The sequence below is a fragment of the Equus caballus genome, chromosome 20, assembly GCF_041296265.1.
Source record: "Equus caballus isolate H_3958 breed thoroughbred chromosome 20, TB-T2T, whole genome shotgun sequence".
Classification (NCBI taxonomy): domain Eukaryota; kingdom Metazoa; phylum Chordata; class Mammalia; order Perissodactyla; family Equidae; genus Equus; species Equus caballus.
In genome coordinates this window covers 58,951,449-58,970,330 of record NC_091703.1, presented here as the reverse complement: position 1 = coordinate 58,970,330, position 18,882 = coordinate 58,951,449, and the positions used below count along the sequence as shown (strand labels likewise).

Genomic DNA, 18,882 nt, shown 5'->3' with positions numbered 1-18,882 from the left:
GACATACTATGCTTATTGATATTGTGCGTTTCTAATGTATTCCATTTGTGCTCCATTCTCATATTGCCTTGTGACATATTATCTCTCTTATTAGATCATCACTTATTCATTCATTGATCGGTGCATTCCTTTCATCAATTTAATTAATAGAGCACCTACTATGTGTTGAGATGCCAGGTGTCAAGGTGGCCACTTAGCACAATGAGTCAAACTGAAGGTAGGAATCAGGTCTTTATTCACATACTGTGACAGTGCAATCAAGAGGCAAAAAATGGTGCCAGCCATTTTCCTCCATGGAATGACACCAGACGAAGGTCAAATGCATGCAACACAGATGGGGGAGTTGTCTCACTGCCAAGGAACCCCAACAGAAGACTCCTGCCATTTTGTGGACCGGGAGGTCTGGGATGGAGGGGAGAAGTGGAAGGGCTAGGAGTAGAAATTACTGAATTAGAACTGAGAAACTTGCCTCATTCAAGACCCTAGATAAGAAGTTCTCCATGGAGGTGCCCAGGACTAGGAATGCAGATATGCATATGAGCATGGCTGACCTGGTGGGCCTGAGTCCTGGACTACAACTCCTTCCAGTAAACTGCTATGCACTAGCTGTGCACCCATCTGATGTGGGAAGGGCAGCTTTAGCATGTGAAGCCTGCCAGGCAAAGCCATATAATTACCTATGGTCTGGCCCAAAAGATCGTACATAGGACTTTGGCCTGGAGCTGGACTTCTTGCTCTGTGATGTGCGCTGGAAGGAATAAAAGGACGTGCTTAATATAGTCCTTGCTCTTCAGGACATTAAATGTGGTCAAATACGATACTTTTTGTTTTTTTCAAAACCAAAAATACATTCTTTCCTGGTAATTCTGTAACTGATACTACATGTTCTACAAGATCTTGAAGTGAATCTTCATTTGCTTCTTTGTTTTTCCATTCCACAAATCCTGTTGAGCACTGCTCTGTTCTAGTCATGATGGCAGGACCTGGAGGTGTGGGGTGCTGCCGAGCATAATAGACTTGCTGGCTAGGAACATGTCTTTAATGCTCCTAGTGTTCACTGAATGATATCAAGATCCTTTAATCTGACATTTGAGTCACTTCATTGTATGATCCCAAACTAATGCTCTACCAAAAAGACTGCTCACTGAACACCTGGAATAGAACCCTTCCCTCACACTCCACAACAACCAATATGACCTACTGATTTTTCAACACAAATTAATGATCCATTTCATGTACCTTGACTTCCTTTCATGAACATCTACTTAACTCTCAACCTCACCATCTAGTAGCATCTCTTCATCTTTACACAGCCCCTGTTAGTACTTATAATGTGCTTTGTATCAATTATGCTTTAACTTTAACACCATATATAGTCATGGCTCTCTTAAGAGGAGACTAGTTCTCCTTTTTGGAGTCTTGAATAGCATGTTTGTCAGGGCTATGCATACAGTAAGGAACAGAGTGTATATCTGTGTAATGTAATTCAATATAGTTTTTTGAGTGGATAAAGAAAACTCATTGAATCAAAAATTTATTTTAGACTACATGAGGGCTAACAAAAATATGGGAGGGCGTGGGTAAACATAGATATTGTGGATAAATTTCATTAATAAGCCATAGTGAGATGTGTAGACAAGACCATGCACACATGGACTACATACACGTAGAAATGAGAACTAAAGTATAACAATAACAACAAAAATATATATAGACAATTAACCAAAAATAAAGAAGAAATCCTGTGTTGCTATTAGATTGAGAGAGAAACTGATTTATTGATTGACTGATTATTGCCAGGCCATTGGCATGGTGTTGCACGGAAATCAGATTATCTTTTGGATCTGGAGACTGAAAACAGGAACTCTATTACCCACAGAAGGGTGGTAGATTACCTACGTTAAGGTTATCTTAATATGTTCAAGTGCTGATCTGGAATTGTGCTCACTGCGTAAAGCCTGGGACCATGAAGAGTTACCCACTATGAAAATTGGATCAGAAAAATTATGGCAATCATGAAAAATACCAGGAAAGATTTTAATCTTTGCGGGAGATATGGTAGAGGAAAAGTCACCTATATGATATTGAAACCCTAATCCTGTGCCAAACGCAAGTAAGGATCAAGATATATATTCCCATGTGGCATATGAACCTCAAGCCATTAAAATTAGCATAAAATTTAACCAGGACCATTGATATCCCAAGAGTTCCAACGTAAGCAAATATTAAATTACTTTGTAAAATATTTATAAAATCTAAGTCTGACTTTTACTTTGGTGTCTCTCTCTCTTTCTCTTTCTCTCTCTCACATACACACACACAAGCTCATTTTAAATAATTGAAGAATGAAAATATGCAATCAAAACCATAATTTAAAATAAGTATGGAAAAGTGATTCTAAAAATTAAATTCAAAAATTAGTGGGGAATGTTAAACAGCAAAATTGACAAAGCTGAATATAAACAATTAACTGAATAATCTGAGAGAGTCTTCTATGGTGTAGCTCAGAAAACTGAAAATGTTGAAACTATGACAGAGTGTTTAGAGTCCTGGAGGATACAATGGTAGCACTTAGCTTATTTCTAATAGCAGTTCTAGAAGGAAAAGAACATATTTTTTCTTATTGTGAAAGCATTCCCCTCATCTAGTTGATAAACACGTCCATCACCTCACATATTTATCTTTTTTCTTTTTTTTGATGAGAACATTTAAGGGAAAACATTTAAGGTCTACTTTCTTTGCACATTTCAATTACATAATACAGTGTTATGAACTATAGTCACCGTGTTTTACGTTAAATCCTCCTCAGACTTACTCATCTCATAGTGGACAGTCTGTACCCTTGACTAACGTCAGAGAGCATATTGGATTACATAATGACTAAAAATGTGGGATACAGCTACAGCCGGACATTCTTAGCCATGGGTACATATATTAAAAAACAAAAAACTGAAAATTATTTAGCTAGATATTCATTTCCACAAGATAGAAAAATAAAGTTAGTAAAAATAAATAGATGGTGAAAAATAAATATATGACCAGAAAGGAACCTAATAAAATGAAAAAAGCAATAGAGAATATCAATAATACCAAAAAGAAAGTTTTTGGAGAAAAATTGTCAGAACAAAAAACGCTTTCCTAGTAACACAGATCAATAAATATGAGGCACTGGTGAACAAGATTATGAATGGAAATGATGCATAGATATAGATAGAATAGTGTCGAGAACTGTGAAGGGTCTGTCTTTTACTCTATTTCCAGGCTAACAAGTTACAATTTTATGTACCATTTCATGGAGCTGGCAGAAAATACATGACTCTTGAGTCAGAGATGAAGAACTTTATTACTCATAGCACAGCAAACAGCATCAACATTGGCTCATTTCATCAATTCCCCTTTTCCCCAAGTCCCAAGAAGTGACATGGATGAGACTGTGTTGGATGCCTGCAAATGCAGTGGGTGCATTACAGGAGGGTAACTGAGCTGAAGGATCCCAAAATGTGAGGATAAGGGGGAGAGAGTATGTGATAGTTTTAAACTGTTTGCAGCAATCATACAGGTGGGGTACTGTTAAAATTGTTGTTCTAAGATTATTGGGTGTGTAATTTGGGGTCAAGCAAATGAGTATATATGGGTTTAATTAGTTTTCTATTAATGTGTAACAAATTGTCATAAGAATAGTAGGTTAAACAACACACATTTATTATCTCGCAGTTTCTATGAGTCAGAAGTCCAGGCATGGCTTAAATGAATCCTGGCTGTTTATTCAATGGGTGTCGTTGGGTCAGAGTTTGTGTTTAAGCCCATTGTGTCAGTTAGGACTCAGCCTTGGGCTCGTGGATCTGTGTGTGGTTTGGGTAATGCTTTCGAATCTGCGCCATGTCCTGCTCTGATTGCACCTAAAAGGGTGCAGCCTATTCACAGCCTTTCTGACCCTCAGAGTTGATTCTAATCTACACCCATACAGTAGGCGTGTTATTCCAGGAAAAGCGGATCCCATACCTGGTGCAAGAGTTCTGCTGAGAGGGAAAACAGGCCTTAAGGACAAAGTGATCTGCAACTCTCCCTGTGAGGACAGATGTTATTTGAAAAAAAAAAATGGAGAAATACATGACAAAGAGTGCTGATGAACAATGGAGAGCAATTAAGAGGAGACTGATAGCTGTATGATGAAATAAAATGGCATAGCAACCAGAAGTTTAATACAGAGAGACAAGGAAAGACACAGCCACAAGGAACCCTTCTGAGATCCCAATAAATGCCTGTATTAAAAAGGAGGAAACATCTCAAGTCAATAAACTAACCTTCCAACTTAAGAAACTAGATTAAAAAAACAAACACTAAACCAAGGCAAGCAAAATGAAGGAAATCATAAAGGTTAGAGCAGAAATAAAGGAAATGGAGAATAAAAGAAAAAAACAGTAGAGAAAAATCACCAAAATCAAAAGTTGTTTCTTTGTAAAGATCAGCAAAATTGGCAAACATTTAGCTAAAATGACCAAGAATAAAAAGAGAGAAGAGTCAAAACTACTAAAATCAGGAGTGAAGGTGAGGACATCACTACTGACCTTAAGAGTGGTAAAAAAAATCATGAAGGAATGTTATAAACAACTGTAGCCAACAAATTAAATAAAAGGTGACGTGGAAAAATTCTTAGAAAGGTGCAAATTCTTAACAAGGACTGAATAAGAAATAGAAAATCTGAATAAAACTATGACAAGTAAGATAAAATTAGTAATGAAAAAACTTCTCACAAAGAATATCCAAGGTTCAGATTCTTCACTGGTGAATTCTACCACACATTCAGAAAAGAACTAATTCCCATTTTCCTAAACTCTTCCAAAGATTAGAAGAGGAGAGAACACTTCCCAGCTCATTTTACAAAGCTAGTATTATTTTGATGCTGAAACCATACAAAGGCAGCAGAAGAAAAGAAAACTACAAATCAATATTCATTATGAATATAGATGCAACAATCTTCAATAAAATACTACAAACTAAACCCAGCAATAGATACAAAGGATTGTACACCATGAAAAAGTAGGGCTTATTCTAGGCATGCAAGTTGGTTTAACGTCTATAAATCAATTTATGTAATACAACATAGTTATTCAGTGAAGGACAAAAACCATATGATCATCTCAATGGATGCAGCAAAAAGTATTTGACAAAATCCAACACTCTTTCATGATAAAAAGAAAAAAAAACTCAACAAACTAGGATTAAAAGGAACTTTCTCAACTTGAGAGAGGGCATCTGTGAAAAACTCAAGACTAATGTCATACTCAATACAATGGAATATTAATCAACAGTAAAAAGAAATAAAGAGTCAAAACATGGATGAACCTGAAAGTTCAAAGCTAAGAGAAAGAAGTCAGGCACTGAAGACCAGGTATTGTACAACCCCCTTTATATGAAATGTACAGACGAGGCAACTCTGTAGAGATGGAAGGTAAATTCGTGGTTGTCTAGGTCTAAGAGTGGAATGGGAAGTAATTGCTAATGGGGATAGCATTTGTCTTATGGAGGATTTAACGTTCTAGAATAAGATTTTGGCAGTGGCGGCACAACCCAGTGAATATACTAAAAAACACAGTAAATTGTACACTTTTAATAGGTGAATTTTATAGCATGTGAATTATATCTTAATAAATATGTTTAAAATACTAAAATCAATAGCTGGCACTTTCTGAAGGAGATATGTCATATAACGGGGACTGGGCAGCCGTAGCAGTTTTTAAATTGCCAGCGGGACACTTCAGACAGTCTTTAGTTTGGATAGGCTCCATTGCCTTAAAGGAATCATGTTCAAGAAGAAGAGTCATCGAGTTTAATATATTGTGTTTCTGTTTCTGGTATAAGTTCCCTTTCAAGTATGTAGTACCTTTAATATTTTCTAATATTACTAAATGGGTATGAAGAAGGATTTAAAATTTGGATTTCCTGTTCTCTCTTCTAACACATCCATATCTGTTTCAGTTAAGGATTTCAGAAAACCAGATAGGAATACTACCTGTAGTTGCATAAAAAGCAACTGAGGAGTCTGTTCAGAGCCCCCAGTCCTTTAATCGATGTTGATGAAATTGATGGCATTTAATGAGATCATAAACAGAATTAACTTTTTTCCTCACTCTACTACTGAATTAATATCTAGCCTTAGGAAATTAAGGCATATCTTTTTAACATAGTTGGAACTATCTGTAAGGTATACCATAAAATACTAAACAGTACGATAGTTGATCTTTAAGCAGCCTAAACCTTGAAAAAGTCAGATACCATCCAGGAAACAGAAAAACATTTGGCTATTTAAGTATATTTAAGTTGGAAATAAATGTATATTTAGGATGTAAGCCCCATAGGGTCAAGGAACTTTATTTCATCCGCTTCTATATCTCTAGTGTCTAGAACAGTACGTGGCACATAGCGGATGCTCAATATGCACTTCTTGAATGATTATGTCTTTATCAAACATAAACTCCGACATTGATTTCCTGACATCGAGAGGGGAAAGTCGTGTAAAGAACAGACATCTCTAATTTGGACGAGTAAACAGTTTACAAGAGGCTTATGTTATGTGACATTTAAGTAAAAGATTTACTTTAGAAATTTAGGTTTCTATCTGATGACACCATTGTCATTTATTTAAAGATTTAAAAAATTCTAAAATATAGAGTATAGCTGACATTAAGGTGTTATTTTTGTGACTATTTGAAAGACCCAAGACACATCTGTTAAGTATGAAACGTGCAAAGATGCAGATAAAATAAGAATTATGCACTACATTTCACTGTTCTGAGTAAACATTTAATCATCAAAGGACTCTGGCAATCTCCTCTGTATAGTGTTCTAGAAACATTTTTATTCAGACAGTTGTACATCCTGAACAAATTAGGGTTGGGGTTTGAGCTGTGGTTATAATTAAGGTTAGGGCTGTTTACTAATGGTGATTCTTTTCACTTAATAATGGTGTTTTAAATGAATCTCTGCAAATAAAAGTAACTTGAGCTTGGAGAAGATGCCCTTAGAGTTGTATAAATACTGCAAAGCTGTAGCTCAGAAGACATTTAAGGATGCTCCACACAGGATGAAAAAACCTTTAAAACATGACCAAAGCTCTTGAGTTGTCTCTGAAAGAAAGATATGATTTGCACATGCAAGTGCTGAAACATAGCAACGCTTATTCATAGCACAACAAGTGGGGCAGGATTGTTTGTTTACATTATTAAAATTCATGTCCAATTGTTTTTATCAATATGTTCTCAAGTTTCTTTGCCATTTCTGTAAAACATGGACCGTTCTGTAAAATATAGTGTGATTTTAACATAGACCATGTTATTTTGAAACTTCAGAGACAAGTATTGATTAAGCACAAGATATAACCAATCAGCGCATTTTAAAGAACCTGCATTTTTATACTTGGTATAAATGGCTTCTTCTTCTCCAACTGTGTATGCTTCCTTCCAATTCAGGCATCTCCCTCTGAAGAGAGCAATCTCAAATGGGAATCTTGGCTATTACGGCAACCAAGAGTAATTGCTTTTTATATTTTTGGTAGGGCTTTCTATTTAACCTCTTAGTTCATATATGTATTGATATTTAATGTTTTATTTTGAAATGTTATGTAAATTCTGAGATTAAATATATTGTCATAATTGCTATTTTAGCACAGCATCAAAATTCTTCCTGATTGCCAAATCCAATGAGCAATTTGTTTTTCTCAAACTTTAGGCTAACTCCGTCTGTAGCCTCTGTTAAAATCATTGCTTCCAGGTTTCTCCACCCCTTTGCTGACTCCTTCCATTGCTCACACTGCAATTGGCAAGATGCTTTCAGATAAAGGTTAATCGTGCCACAATTTGCTTCCCACCCATCCCGCACCCGTCTCCAGTTCAGACATTCAGTTTCTTTACATCGCTTCTACCTGAAGACCAAAATTCTCAACACGGTCAATAAATACCTGAATATTCTCCCTATGTCTCTCTTCCAGCCCCATTTCTCAGGGCTTCAAAGTGAATTTCTTTCAGTTTATCAGACTTGTCATGCTCTTGGAGTTTTCTCATGTGTTACTCCTTCTGCCTGGAAAGTCTCCATCAGAACTCTCCTCCTCTGCCCCGACCCCACCTTCCCACAATCATCTCTCAGCTTGAAGGCTATTTCCCAGGAAAAGTTTGCTTTCTTCTTTTTTTGAAGGTTGGCACCTGAGCTAACATCTGTTGCCAATCTTCTTTTTCTTCTTCTTCTTCTTCTCCCCAAGGCCGCCCAGTGCATAGTTATATATTCTAGTTGTAGGTCCTACTGGTTGTGCTGCGTGGGACGCTGCCTCAGCATGGCCCGATAGCAGTGCCATGTCTGCGCCCAGGATCCGAACCAGTGAAACCCTGGGCCACCGAAGCTGAACGCAAGGACTTAACCGCTTGACCACGGGGCTGGCCCCACCAGGAAAAGTTTTCTAATGACTCCAGTTTACATTCCCATAAAATCCTACACTCCTTCTAGCACAGTACATGGTACATTATTGTCTCTGGATATGTATTTGTGGATTAAGTGATTAATAAAAAATCTCCCTTTCTTCTGTTTTCCTCATTCTTTCCTGTTCGTCCAGAAACTAGTTCTTTGCCCCTTTTCCTTATTTTCTCTTCTAAATGTCAGCGTTCCTCAAGTTTCACTCCTGGGCTTTCCTTTCTTATCCCTCTCCCCTAGCAGTTTCATGACTTTCAGTAGCACTCCCATGTGGAAAATTGCTAAGCCTATATTTTCATCTCAAATTTCTCTCTCAGAGTCTATCCATACATGACCACTACATTTCTCCATTTGGAGGACACCTGAAGTTGAGTATATCTCAAATTTCCCTGTAAAATTTTTGTTGCTGTCTTCCATAATTTTATTAATAATACAATAGATTTTCAATCCTCTGGGTATAGAATATGTTTTGATTACTAATTTACTTTACCCTCTCCATATCCCTCCAATTCAATAAATTGTGAAGTCTTGTTGAGGGTACCACCCAATCTCTCACTCATCTCATCTCTTCTTCTACTTTCTGTGACCACCATTCTACTTTATGCTCCTGTCATCATTTATGGAGGTTATACCAAAAAATGTCCAATGGGCTCCCCCATCTTTAGTTTCTCCCCATTCAACTGCATCTTTCCCAGTATCCTATTTTGGAGACCTTTTATGTCCCTGCCTTTCTCCATGCCTCCCTGTTCAAGGTTCTGCAAAAATCTCAAGCTTCCTAACTTTCCCATGTGGAAGCCATTTCTTCTTCCTTTGAATTCTCATAGCACTTAATGTGTACTTCTGTTATCATACTTATCAGTTTCTTTTTAAAATTTTAACAGTTTATGTATGTTCCCTTTTTTCCCACGGGAGTGTAAGTTTCCTGAACGAAGTATTTATATCTGGGTCACTTTATATCCTCTATACATTTCACAAGTTTTAGATGCTAAACCAATGTGTTTAGTGAGTAACTGAATTGAGTCCATCCTTGATTTTATATAAATATATATGTATATTTTTTTTTTGAGGAAGATTAGCCCTGAGCTAACATCTGCTGCCAATCCTCCTCTTTTATTGGTGAAGAAGACTGGCCCTGAGCTAACATCCGTGCCCATCTTCCTCTACTTTATGTATGGGATGCCTGCCTCAGCATGGCTTGACAAGTGGTGCGTAGGTCCACATCAGGGATCTGAACTGGCAAACCCCCGGCCTCCAAAGCAGAACATGCGAACTTAACCACTGCCCCACCGGGCTGGCCCCTATAAATATATGTTTTGAATAAAATTTAGTTTATGACAACCTATTGATATTATCTTTAATGGTTAATCTAAAACATTCTTGTTTTTTCTTTCCTATTTTCTTAAATACTCATCATTGTCTATTTTGTTAGAGAGAAAGTGGTTTTCTTTGATAAAGTCCTCTGTAAATTCCAAATGGTATTATTTAATTCTACAGACGTAGCTTGGTTCTTTTGCAATAGAATAAAACTCTGTTCCCTTGCTCACCAGTGTTCTTTGATGATTACCGAGATGAGTGCCTGAAGTGTTGTCTTTTCCTATCTGTTTATACAAGAAGAATATTTTTTGATCTGCAACTGTGGTCTCTGTGCAATCTGCCCCAAATTGCTTTACTTTATTTTAATAGCAACAAACACGAGAGTCAAATATTAAAGGTCGATTTAATGTTGAGTTCCCAAAGCACAGAATAGCAGCTCTATGAATTCCTACTGATCAAAAAGGAGATTCATCCCCAAATCAGGAATAGGATGGAGATGAAAATAATGTTCAGATATTAACAGATATGAGGACAAGAGGAATTTGATGATCAGGAAATGAGAGAGTTCAAGTCCAGTTGTTTCAAATGGAAGAAGAATGAGAGGAGGCCAGGAGCAGAGACCAGCAGTTGAGTGTGCCCTCAGTTGAGACCAGCAGTTGAGACCAAGTGGCCCTAGTGTCAACACCATCCTTTCATCACAAAGCAGGTGTAATCTTAGTGCCCACAAGAAGAGGACGGAGACCAGGTGAATTGCCTCTTCTCTTTGAGAAGAAACGGAGCTGCTGAAAGTAGTCTATAAACATGCGACCAGAAAAATACCACTTGTAAAAATAAAAGGTTTATTTCATACAAGTAATGATGCAATAAGGAGATCTGTTAATCATGAGGAAAAGGTAAAATGAGAGACTGTAGATAAGACATTCTCTGGTGTCCTGTGCTTAGAGGATGAATTGATAAGTTTTGAAATATATATTCCCAATATTATTGAAGTTTATTTTGACCTAATTTAAACTGTTCTTGAGTTTACTATGTTAAAAATGTCCTGAAAAATTTTTCTTAAAATGTCCCCAGTTTTATGATAAGTGCTTGCTTTGTCACAGATTACATTTTGTTGCTTTACAGATCTGTTGAAATGTGTTCTTTTGGTTCATTTTACTTGACATGATTTAGATATTTGCTTTTAGAATAAAAATTAAAATCTGGTTAAAGTTGCTCAAAAGACTTTTTGAATATAAAAGTTATTACACGATGACTGTCAAACGTAAATGAACTTGACATATACAAATTTAATTTTCTTAAAACATATGTGGATAAAATACTTTCAAAATTATTTGAAGGTATTTAACATACTGAAAACACAGCTGTGTTCACTCTATTAAGCCTTAAGAATCTTAGAGACTCCCAAGTTACTAAATTATGGTTAAATATTGAAGACATGGCTATGTGGTGTTTGAATTATTTTCTATGTTAAAAGAGATTTGCTTTAAAGAAAAGTTGAGAACCAACTGTTGTCAGTGAACTGATAATTCACCTGTCATGACTGTCAATCGGCTTTGTTCATAGTGGCACTGAATATGGGATGAAAGCAGAGGAAAAAACTGTCTTGTTAGAACAGCTTTTGTATTGGCTGTTTTCAGAATTTATTTCAAAGTAAATTTCCAGAAACTAAGCATGACATCAAAAGTGTGTAACCAGCTTCATGATTATGTATGATGATTCAAAACCTCAAACAGAAACGATGTCCAGTCCTTCATGAAAGAAAGTCCTCTTGAGGAGCCAGGAAGGGGGAGAAAGAAAGGCTGGCAGTGTTCCTTGTGGGCATTTGAATGGAAGCGCCATCCTTTACAGTGGAGGCAGCCATCGGGGAACGGGCTTGGTAAACACTTCTCACCACCACACACACACTTGCTGTGAGATCATCCAGACAGAGAACATAGTACAGTGCCTGGCACACGGTGAGCCTTCAAAAAATGTTTATTTTAGCAAGTAATAGTAGCCAATAATAATAATAATGTGTAATAAATACAAAAAAATTAACAGCATAAAAACAAAAAAAGAAGGGTTACCAATGTCAGACTTCACTATACATGTCAGGTACTATTACAATCTACTGAAACAATAATAATCATGTAATAATAAGAACTCACATTTATTGAGAACTTGTTATGCGTGTATTATTATCTCTATCCTTTCCATTTTACGGATAAGAAAAATGAAGCTTAGGGGAAGTTAAGTAATAGAGGCAAATTTATACAGCTAGTGAATTTACAGACCTGTGCAATCTGGCTACAGAACCTTGGTCTTGAGCATTATGGTCTACTTATTCACTGATGTTGGGGCATTTTACCCATCCAAATAATAGTTGGAAAAAAAGTCCTCTGAGCCATTCCTCAGTGCTGGGTCCAAAAACTATTAGAGAAGAGAGAAAATCGCAGAAGCATTCTTAACTATGATAAATAAATACTTCTTACCAAAAACAAATGGTAGATTGGACATTTATAAATTTCAAAAACACATTAAAAGAAGGACTCTTTGCTTAAAATAATGTTATATAATTAATGGTACTCTTAAAAGATACTTTCCATCATTTTGTGATTTCTCTGATTATACAACATCATTCTGTTGGACTTTTGTGTTCTTTTTCAAAAGACAGAGTTTGTGAAAGAATCAAGTGGCTGTCTCTCTTACAGCTTCAAGACAATTTGCTTTCAAGCTGGTCATTGGCTAGAAATAAAGCTAGTGTGTTGAAATAGAAGTGTTGGAAAAAGTCACCATAATCAAGGCAGAGAGCAGAATCTTCTGAGAGTAGAGACCATGTATATATTTTGTCAATAACCTGTTCTCAGCCAGGAATGCATAAAATGCCATCTCTTCCTTTCAGAATCATAAGCATTCCCAGTGAAGACCTCATTTTGAGTGCTTTGGTGTTTGTGTATTCGCTGTTTCACTAATACCAGTAATGGGGCAGGAGGGTCTATACCAGAGCATTAAAGAGAAGTTCAGTCAAATTTTACTCAACCGGAATTGTTCTATTTGATTTTTTTTAAACGTTATGTAATATTTAGTGCATTTGCAGAATATATCTAGTTTTCATGTAGAATGTAAAATAAGATAGAATGAATACTCATGAACCCCTAAGTTAAATTAAAGTCTGAAATATTACCTATTACTTTGACATTACCTGTGTGTTTCCCTTTGATAACATTACATACTATTTATTCCCAGAGGTTACCAAGACCTTGAATTTTGTGTTTATTATTACACATTATTTGAGGATTAGATTTGCTACTTATGCATATATTCAGAAGTAAAATATTATCTAATTTTTCCTGTTGAGTTTTATAAGAGAGTGTCATATGTCTAGAGCTTGAATTTCTCAAAATTTTATTTCTACCATTTGTTCATGAGACTTCATATATATTTGGGTAAGTTATGTTCACTGTTGTATAATATTCCATTATGGCTATGTCACAATTTACTTATTCAGTTGTACCAGTGATGGTTCTGACAGGAAAATAGAATCCATTTCCCTTATAATAGTTATAATCGATAGTTTGGGACTAAAATGACTATTGGAAGAGATGGGGAAGGAACCTTAGGAAAGCTGCCACCCATGAGCAGTCAATATCTGAGCCTGAAGCCTGCCAGGACCTAGAATTGGGAGGTTGTGGAGAGGTCTGTGGAACTTCCTTATCTGCGGAGTGGGAGCTCACGTAGAGGTCAGTAAAGCAGCCATGTCTGACCACCATGAGCTGCCAAGAATAATGACTCCAATCAGGCCCACATTCCAAATCTCATGCAACTTCCTGTCATTGAGAATATCCAAAATTAAAAGAAGCATATGTGGAAAGGGATCTGGGAAGCATGTCTGAGACATATGACAAGTGTTGGTATGGTATCAGTTGATAGCACACCATTTTTGAATTGATGGTTTCTCCCCTATTGCTTTTGCTTTTTACAAGCATTGAGACTTTGAATATTCTTGTACATGTGCTGAGATTTCTCTGAGAATATGCCTAGGATGGGATTCCTGAGACATAGGTTAAATGCATTTACAGATTTACAAGACAATGCCCAAATGATTGTATCTATCTGCATTCCTACAAGCAGAGTATATGAGTCTCTGTGGCTCCACATTCTAGCCAATGTGTGGTTTCTGACTTCTTCATTCCTACCATCATAGCATGTGTAAAATGATATCTCATTGTGCTCTTAATTTGACTTTTGTTTAAATTCTAATGATGTTGAAATTTTCATGCTTTTTTCTTTTGCCATTCTGTTCCTTCTTCAGTGACATATTCATAATTTTATTTATCTATTAAATTTCTCGTCTTTGCCTTACAGATTTATACTTATTTTTATAAACTAATGCTCTATCGGTAATGTGTGACATAAATAGCCTCCAAACTTGTGACTTATGTTTTCACTTTCTTTGTGGTGTATTTTAGTAACAGATATTTCTAATTTGAATCCAACTTTTATTTTGCTGTTAGCATATTTTTGTCTTGTTTTAGAATTCTGAGGTATTATCTCCCTCTGTTTTTCTCTTAGAAATTCTAAAATTCTTCCTTTCATACTTAAGTCTATATATATTTATTTATTTATTGTTATGGTGTAGGAAGCAGTTTCATTTGTCTTACTATGGAGAGCCAATTATGCCCTGTATTAGGTAGTTCCTTCTTTCCTTAGTTTATTAGTTTCCTACTGTTGCTGTAACAGTTACCACAAACTTGGTGGCTTAAAGCGACAAATTTGTTATCTTACAGTTATGGTGGTCAGAATTCTGAAATGGTTCTTATGGGCTAAAGTGAAGATGTTGGTAAGCCTGCATTCCTTCCAGAGGCTCTAGAGGAGAATCTGTTCCTTGACTTTTCCAGCCTCTAGAAGCTGCCCTTGTTCTTTGGCTCATGGCCTCCTTCCATCTTCAAAGCCAGCAATTGCGTCACTCCAACCTCTGCCTCTGCTGCTCCTTCTTTCACTTATAAGAACATTCAGCACATCTGGATAATCCAGGATAATATCCTTATATGAGATTCCTAATATAATCACATGTGCAAAGTCCCTTTTCCAGGGTGATATATTTACAGATCCTGGGTATTAGGACATGGACGTCTTTAGGGGACCATCATTCTGTCTCAGTGATCTGTAATGCCCCCTGTATCCTATATCGTTTTAACATAAGCATGAGTCTGTTTCTGGGTTCTGGATTCCACTAGTATATTTTCTGTGCCCCAGGCCTCCATGTTTCCCACTATCATAATTAATATAGCTTTATAATAGATCTTTGTACGTGATAGGAATGGCCCTCAACTTATTCTTCTGCTTTTGGATGTTTTGGCTATTCTTAGACTTTCACCTTTTCATACAAATTTTAGGACCAGTTGGTAAATTGATCCAAATCCTGTTGTGATTGTAATTAGAATTGCATAGAATCCATAGATGTAACTGAAAATACCAGATATCTGTAGAGCATTGAGTCTCTCTGTTCATGAACATCTGTCTCTTTATATCTATTTTATGGTTTCATTAATGCATTTTATATGTTCTCTGTAAAGGTTTTGACAGTACAGAATTAAATTTATTCTTAGAAAATCTGTTTTTTTTTTTTTACTGCTGTCAAAAATGCTCTCTCTTTTTAAGAAAACATTTACTAATTATATGTTGCTGGTTATGCAAAAGCACAATTGATTTTTTATATTGATTTTGTATAAAACATCTTTACTAAACTCTTTCACTAATTCCAAGAATTTTTCTGAAATTATTTTAAGGTTTTTATGTGTATAATTATATAAACTATGAATGATATTTTGTTTCTTACTTTCTGATATTTATAACATTTATGTTACTCAGTGGTTTGAATTTTCAGTGTTTAGTAAAAGATCCAGAATGTGCATCTTTACCTTGTTTTTGGGTATTATTTCACTTTAGTATTGTATTCTTATTAGTTTTGAGTACAAACTATTGGGTTAAGGAAGTTTCCTTCATTTTTTGCATGATGTGAGTTTTCATAATGATTGAATTTGAATTGTATCAAATTATCTTTCTGTTCAAATAAAATAGTAGGCTTTTTTCCTCCATTGTTAATAGGTCAATTACAGTTAGGGGTTATAAATCTTAAACTACCCATGTGCCTATGATAATCAACTCAATCGTGTGTTTTCTGTATAGACAGCAGGCCTTGGTGATGCGACTATTTTGCTGAGTGGGTTTTGTTTCATGAGTGGATTTGGTCTGTGAATTTCCTTTTCTGATTCGGTTTTGCTGTCAAGGTTATACTAGCCTGCTAAGTGAGTTGGGGGATATTTCCACATTTCTTTCTCTGAATAGTTTGCTGTTGGGAGTTCCTTGGGTGAAATTTGAAACTGGTCCCTGAAGAAGGAGGGCAGGGAAAAACCGAAGAAGGAGGCAGACCACCCCAGATGGGTAGATGGCAGGTTTAAGAAGCAAAGGAACTTATATATGAGGCTTGTCTTGGGCGCTGCGAGATGAGTAATCTCTGCACCTGACTGCCAAAATCTTAAAAGTTTCTATCAAGGCCTTACCGGTGTTCAGTCATGCATACAGTCCAGATGGTCTCAACAAAACCTTATTCTCTCAAGGCTGCATCCTTGAAGTGACTCCTAGTGCTGGAACAGTGGGTAGAATGTAAGTTCCAAGGACTGCGGAGGGTGTGAGGAGCCTCTGATTGCCCAGGTCCAGTTTGCAGGTCAGCCAGCAGTCACATTCTCTCAGTGACCTCCTCCAACATCTGCATAGCTTGCAATGATATATTTTTTTAAAAGTCTAGTGGGAGTCCTTCATAAACCTCCAAGGAGTAGTATTTTTTTATAGGACATTTCATTATGCTATTATTTGTTAAATATTTGTATGAGCTAGTGTGCAGCTTGATGAGTTTTGACAAAATAAACCTGTACTGTCAGCAAAATACAAGACAGTTCTATCATCCCAGGTGATTTCTTCATGTCGTTTTCCAGCCAGTCCAACCTCAGCCTTCTGTTCTCAACAGGCAATCACTCTTATGAATGCTAACACCATATATTGTTTTTGCCTCTAGAATTTTGTATTAATACACTCTAACATGCTGTACTCTTTCATATCCGGCTATTTTCACTTAACATAATTGTGTGTAAGATACATCCATGCTGTTATGTCAATCAGTGACTAATTATTTTCTATTTATGTATAAACTTGTTAATCTCTTCTCCTTGGATGGGCATTGGTTCATTTCTAGTTTAATGATTATGAATAAAATGTCATGAACATTTATTGTGTAAATTATTGGACATTCTTGTGTAAGTCACTTTGTGAACATATGCTTTTATTTCTCTTGGTTAAATACTTATGTGTAGAATTGCTGAGTCATAGTGGATCCCCATGTTTAACTTCATAAATAATTGCCCATCTTCTTTCCAAAGTAGTTGTATCCTTTCAAATTGACAATGGTGATTGCCCCAGTAGTGCCACATCCTTGTCAACATTTAGTCTTTTTTTCAGTTTTACCAATCTGATGTGCATTTGTATGTTTAAATATTGACTTGATGGATTTCTTCATAGATTCTAGATACTGGTCATTTTCCACTCATATGCATGGGGAGTTTTTCCTCTCAGTCTGTGACTTGTCTGTTCCATTTCTTAATGGTTTTTGGATCAGAAAAAGTTTCAGTGAGTGTTCTTGGCTTTGTAGTTAAGTAACCATTCCCAGCTTAAGTTTGCAAAGGCATTCTTGTAGTTTCCTTCCTCGAATCTTCATAATTTTACTCTCTTATGTGTTTATATCTGTGATAGATCTCCAAATAAGGTTTGCCTAAATGTGAGATAGGACGTAAACGGGGTGTTTTTGGTGTTCATTTTGTTTTTTTGCATATGAATATCTAATTTTTCCCACATGATTTGTTGAAGACTTTACTTTTCTAATTTTATCACCTTTCGCCTGAAATGTATATGTTATAAACTAATCTTGCTGCAGTAAAATAAAAAGAAAAAAGTTATCACCTTAGTACTTTTGTTGAAAATCAATTGACCATCTAATTGTAGTCTTTCTGAACTTTATAGTGTTCCATTTATCTATTTGTCTAAAAGTGCAACTATCCAGACTCCAGTACAATATTGAATAGATGATGAGATCAGACATCCTTGACTTTGTCCGGATTTAGGGGAAAAGCATTTAGTCTTTTACCATTGCGTATGGTGTATTTCTTACTGTGGGACCATGGATTAAAAAAAGAAAAACTCTGATTTCTAAGGCAGTTAATTTATTTACCTTTGTCCTTCATGTGTCCAACATAGTTTTTGGTGCATTCTAAGCCCTTTGTATTTTTAAGTTAATCAGTGAATGATTATCTGAATCGTTTGGTTTGATAGTGTTCCTTTTGGTAGCTGACAACATACTCTGATAACTGCTCTTAGTTCACCTGCTTTTAACCATGTTTCAGAATGAATAAATTGGATAGACACCCCTCGCCCCAGAATTTCTCATTTAGACACATTGTTTGGTATATATTCTCTATCTGTAGTGTTTGAAACTTTTTTGTATGTGTTGGCATGTTTTATTTGCTGATCCTAAGAACAGCTCTTTTAACATAGACAATGTAAGATTGGAGAATAATTGAATCTCTTTATTCCTAACATGAAATTTGGGATAGAATGTTATGGGCACAGACCATGCTTAACAAGTATGAGTATTAAATTTTATTTTAAAAATCAACTTAAAATATTAACTTTTGCAGTTTTGAAGGTGAATAGACATGTTAAAATCATATTTTATTTCAATATTTTGATTGTGAGGAAAAGCCTTTAGAAATTGTGTAAACCATAGTGCTTATCCCTAATTCTTTCCTAAATAAGTGATTTATTTATTTGATTATATAGGTAAATGATATGTTCAACATATTACTGATTTGGGCATTTCCTTAGGAAGAGGCATCCTTTTTATAATGGATCCTAGGTTAGAGGTCTGAAATGGCATCGCATGTGTGCATGTCTGTGTATGTGAATGGTGTGACTCTCTTCTCCATGGTAAAGTTTGAAAAACTCATGACCCATCAGTTACTCTTGGTGTAAATTATTCCTTTTCTCTGCTTTAAAACAGACATTCTATTGATTTTGTTT

At 35.9% G+C, this 18,882-nt stretch overlaps 1 protein-coding gene across 3 annotated transcripts in view; it reads left to right on the top strand.

Annotated features, from left to right (window-relative positions):
- KHDRBS2 (KH RNA binding domain containing, signal transduction associated 2) overlaps positions 1 to 18,882 on the top strand; it is a 551,406-nt gene that overhangs the window by 167,798 nt on the left and 364,726 nt on the right. The gene's annotated exons all lie outside the window — the stretch shown is intronic.